The sequence below is a fragment of the Limulus polyphemus genome, unplaced genomic scaffold (assembly GCF_000517525.1).
Source record: "Limulus polyphemus unplaced genomic scaffold, Limulus_polyphemus-2.1.2 Scaffold361, whole genome shotgun sequence".
In the NCBI taxonomy this organism is placed as follows: Eukaryota; Metazoa; Arthropoda; class Merostomata; order Xiphosura; family Limulidae; genus Limulus; species Limulus polyphemus.
Window position 1 is genome coordinate 532,503 of NW_013665971.1, and position 5,769 is coordinate 538,271.

At 29.8% G+C, this 5,769-nt stretch overlaps 1 protein-coding gene across 1 annotated transcript in view; it reads left to right on the forward strand.

Annotated features, from left to right (window-relative positions):
- Positions 1 to 1,957: 1,957 nt before the first annotated feature.
- LOC106457692 (coronin-6-like) overlaps positions 1,958 to 5,769 on the forward strand; it is a 33,131-nt gene continuing 29,319 nt past the window's right edge. Inside the window, 1 exon segment of the mRNA XM_013917134.2 lies at positions 1,958 to 2,186. The gene's annotated coding sequence lies outside the window, so the exon portion shown is untranslated.

Below are 5,769 nucleotides of genomic sequence, written 5' to 3' on the forward strand. Positions count from 1 at the left end.
AACAATGTTGTTTATCATAAGTGTCGTAATCTTGTTTATAATCAAACTTCGTTTTCCTTCGAACACATCGATTGCTAATGATTTATTTATAAATTTTAAATATTTTATTCGGCCAGTGAAGTTTCGGTGGCCCACTCAGAATTTAATGTGGCCTCCTAATTTTCTGTCATTCACTTGTAACCTCTTAGGAACATGGTGTGGCCCCTCTGGGGGGCATATGGCCCACGTTGAGAACCACTGGGATAAACGATCAGGTTAGAGGCTCCTAAAATTTAGGCATACAGCCACTTGCATAGTCAGGTATATTTTGCGACTGAGGCAAAAATACAAATGCCTTTAATTAGAAACTTCATATTTTTTGACAATGCTAAGCGTAATTTATTCTGTTATACTAATTTAGTGTTAAAAATATAACAAAGCTCTAAAATTGCCTGTTTTCAGAAAGGCGTCAATTCTCGTGATCGTATTATAACGTGATATACACTGCTACTCTACTCCCACCCACTTTAAAATACTCATCGAATTTGCACAAATTACAGGATCTAATCCTGATAAAGTTAATGGACATATCCATCCCTAATCTAGAACCTTATCAGATGGAGGACAACCAGTCAGTAGCACCTGCCACCAATGTAATTATTTTTAACCAAACAGTGGAATTAAATGTCACAATCATAATATCCTCACAGCATAAAGTACAGACAGAGCATTTTCACGATTCAAACCTTATGTGATGGCAGAACAAGTTTGAAATTTCATCCTTTCATAATATTATAGAATACATCGATATTCAGGTATTTTTATTTATTTCTTTATTTAGTTGATATTTTTGTATATAGTATATAGAAAGGTCCTAATCTTGTACTAATGCTTAGAAGAAAAAAAAAGTTTCTTACCTCGGAGGTCATTCTGTGAAGTCTTATACTTGCTTAAACTTATTTCTTTTTCAATGTTCCCCTAGAGTGTTGGTTGTACTCAAATCGAGGGGTGGTACAGTAACTTGTATCAGTTAGTATTGGATGAGATTTTATTTTTACTTTAACACTTATAATAGGAAAAAAGTTAACGTAGGCCATCTAAAACTGTGGTCTATAACACTAGGAGCTTTCTTTTTGCTTAACACTGTAGTATCATCATTGTTCTAGTTTCATTCTTTATGTGGTATAGACGCCTATCCCTCCAAATTCTCAAGCCGGCCAGTCCTGGTAAAGCCCCACTTCGTCTCTTTTTGTCAAGTACAATTATTGATTTTTTGTTTACGCAACTGTGTGAGTCTTTTTATTTTGCTGTTTGTGTTCGATTTTAATCTTTGCGAAATATTTCCTGAATATGCTATTTTCACCCGCATAACTCATAGCTTACCTACTGAAAATCAATAGACCTGAATACCAGATCATTTTAAAGTAAGTTTGTTAGTTATTGCATTTTTTCATAGATAACATACTTTTAGTCTGAACTTATGTATTACAAATTAGTAAAATGAATTAAGTTGTCGTTTTCTTTTTTGTATATTCACTTTTGAAAAGTTTATATAAAAATATGGTATTTACCCTCTTTTAAACTAATATATATTCACTAAAGAAAATCTTCTTCAGCCGACTAAGTTGAGTTTTATAAAGTTAATTTCATTATATTATAGTACAAATTATTTCTACATTATTTCAGTACTTTATAGCAGATAACAACTATAAACGTTATCACGGTCTCTAAGTTAGATTTTTAATGTTTGTGTTTAAGCGTTAAACTATATAATGGACTATTTGCTCTGTGCCTATCGCGGGTATCGAAAAGCGATTTTTAGCGCGTAAACTAGCAAACTTGCTGCTGTACTACTGGGGGCTGGTCTTGAGGCGTTATTCTTTTATATATTTGTTTTTTACCCCATACGAAGCAAAGTGATAAGCATCTACGATAGGAAGTGGACATGACGCATGCGCAATGTTAGTTTAGTTTGAGTGGGTTGATTTAGGTTGTCGTTGGTGTAACTTGTAGAAAGTTTGACTAACATAGCATTTTCTAATTAACTATAGGGAAGAAAGATAGTTTATGCTCCTTTTTATAATTTTATAGTATTTAACATTCCAGTTTTAGTTGTCAGCTCATCTATATTGTTAACTCACTATCATAGTTCTGAATAAACAGATATTGAGATAAATATCGTTTCATTAATACTTAATTTTTCCAAGGTAAGCTTTATCGTTATTTTTTTTATCTTAAGAAAAAGTAATACTAATAAAGTTACGATTGGGTGAATGACTTAATTGTGTATCAGTATATGGACGGTAATTTTTCTTGTAATGCTGACATTTTTGATACGACAATTAATGGTGCAATATGAAAATGTAATAATGTAATGAGAAGCGCTAGGGCTTAGGTCGTTAGGATGAGTTTTTCTTTTAATTTGATTTTTAAAGAAATGCACGTGTGTATGTACTTAACCAAAATCTTACATTGATCTTACGCTTAAAACAAAAATATATATAGTAAAATCGGCACCGCCCAATTTTACTTCGTACGCCCATAAGTATATTTATGTATTATCTTTAATGTTATTGTTAGGTAAAAGAGAGAGTAAGGCTTAGGCATAAGTTAAGTACTAACTAAGGTCATTTATTAATATTAGTTACTGAGTTAACTAAACTCTTCTACTAGTACTAGCTCGGCCGAAACAACTAGGCCTATGTCATTCCTGGCAATTAAATTTAGACTAGAGGATTTTGTTTTTTGAAGAAACAAAAACACGCACGCGTTTATGTAATTTTTAAAGTGTTAAAAAGTTTAGTTTTTAAGTTTGAAATTGCTTTTTCTCTGACAATTTTGGATCACTTTTAATTTAATTACTATTAGTATAACAAATGCGATTTTACTTTTGAATTAATTCTGAAAATGCCTAACTTTAGGCACAGTTGATACCAAGAAGAGTTATAACAATCAGACTGTGGTGTATCAACTTCACAGTGTAACATAGTTGAAAATTTATAGTTGCAAATTCTAAAGACTGTCAGGGAATATGGCACATCCATTCATGGTATCAATAGATTATGTGTTTATAGTAATAATGTGAAACATTTGAATATAGACTTGATAAGAAAGTTACTCTATTACAAGTTACAGCTTTTACAGTAAAGAAAATTATTTATTAGAACAGGTATGACATTCTGACTACTAGTGTGATCATTGTCAAGTATACAAGCTACAACTTGTAATAAAATAATACTTAATTAGTAAGTAAACTCAAAATGAAATTATTGAATAGAAAATGTCTATTTCACCACTGTTTTCAATACTGAGATAATGCAACTTTGTAATATTATTTCATCTTCTGCAGTTATTACAAGTTTCACATTGTATTATTCTTAAACATGGCATGTGTAATTTATTATTTTCACATAATTTAATGGTTCTATTAAGAGGGCATGCCATGTATTTTCAAATGGAGTTATGAAACTATCCAATGGTAAATTTCAAGCATTTAACTTGCTAGTTAAAAGCTTAACGTAATGTAGCTTGTAGAGTGTTAGAAATTTAGATTTTTAAGTGATGAGATGGTTGGAGCACAAGGCTTCTGTTCCAGTAAGCCTATATAGGAGTATATTGAATTTTCTTTATTTTGCCCTGAGAAGATTTGTTAATTAGAATGGAGATATTCACCTTTAGTTTGATATAGTAAATTACTGATTAATTGGTTTTTACTGAAGAATATAGAAGACATTTAAATTTAAATAACTATATCACCAAGGCAAGGTTGTTTGATCATATTAAATTCAAATTTGCTTAAGTTATTACCACTTGAAGTTTAAGAAAAGTGGAAAAAATAATTTGGTCCATTGAAGTAACCATTACCTACCAAAGCATCTAAGCCAAACTAAATGTAATTTTTAACATTCATATAGCTATCCAATAAAGTTTTGAAAAATATCTAGTTAACAACACACACCACATCATCGGGTAAACTATTCAACATGTTTTTAATCCAAAAGACAAGTTTTGCATGTGATCTTTAAATATTACCCATAATATTCATATTTCATATCCTTACACTCCACCACTTACAGTGACCAATTTGGAATTGTTCCCCCCAAAAAAGAACCAAAATTTGATTTGCTCTTTCCACTACAGTTAAAGGCTAGGAATTTTATCAACAATTAGCAACAATTTTAATGTATAAAACTGAAACAAAATGTTGTCATTCACATCTACATACATGCGTATGTATGTTAGATAATATTTTTCAGTGTTATAAATCATTTTAATACAAAGTCCTAATTTGAATTTCACACAACATATTATACATGTCCAAGGCTTTAAGCCTCTTTTTACAACTTAAAATATTCAAACTAACTGTCATTCTAATATTTTAGTTAACCAAGTTAAATTTATTATGTATATATAAACTTATCAAGCTGTTAGTGCTCAGTTTTCACAATTGTTTCTTAATTTTATCTTATCAATACCTTGTGTTATTTTAAAAAATTCCTGTAAACTAAGGTAGCACTATTGACTAACAGAATACAAAGTTGTTTGACATGCTAGTGGAACTGATGACAGTGTTGAATGGTTTGATTTTTTTATTTATGCTGTCAAAAAAATGCAATTAAATGTTAATATCAAGAGATGAAATGTAAAAAAAAAGAAATCAATGTGTACATATTTTTAGACATAGCAGGTACTTGTAGATGAATTACACACAACTGTAAAAAGCAGAAACAAGATAAAGTTGGACAACAAGTGAGAGTAATATGTAAAAAATAAAGTCATAGTAACAGTTATTTAATTAAGAATGTAAAATAGCTTTAATGCAAGGACTGTATCTGCATTGGGAGGAGATGACATTTACCAAAAAAACAACAAGCTTTAAAGCATATTTTCATTGTAACTTTTGTTTGAAACTGTACTGAAAGTCTTTTTTTTTCTTTAGAGAGCTTGCATCATCAAACAGAATGGTTTCTCAATTTAAAAAAAGTGTAAACCAATTTGTTTTGAGGCTGGAATCCTAAGTAGTTAATGAAATGTATAGCTTTTTTGTTGTTGTTTTTGTATTATGATATACAGAACCTATGAAATTACATTACCAAAAACAGAACTACAGATTATGTATATTTAATAATCTAATTTAACATTTAAATGAGTATGTAGAAGCAGTATTTCATGAACTAAACTTTTTCTGTTGTAAAAAATGATGCAAGTTTTATTTTCAAGTGTACTGTACTGGGTAGAGTATACAAATGCTCACACCAAAGTGACACCATAACTTTGAAAAAAACTTTACACTAATTAACCATGGGATACATTGTCATTCTACCAGACTTTTTTTTTTACACTTACAAAATCACATGTTAAGCCAATTAAATGATTAATGTCCAATATACCTTAAACAAAATGTTAAAGAAAACCTTTTTAGCACTTTTAAAACTATACTACATGCACCAACTTTAAGCATTCATGAATCAGCCAGAAGGTTCCAAGTAAAATTTCTCTTTAAATGAAACTTTGCAAGTAAATGCTTAAAGGTGTGTACAAAGTTTATTGATTGATGATAATCACAGTCCGTATGATAATTAACTCCATTCACATTGTGTATCTCTTTAATATCACAGTTATGAGTATAGTGCATAATCCTTATATCTTTATGAATATAAAAATCAAACTTGGGACAACAGATCACTATAACAGAAGTGGTTTATTTTTATCTCTACATATATATATATTATTTTTATAATATCTAAATGGATACGTGTGTGTGTATATATATATATATATATATACACA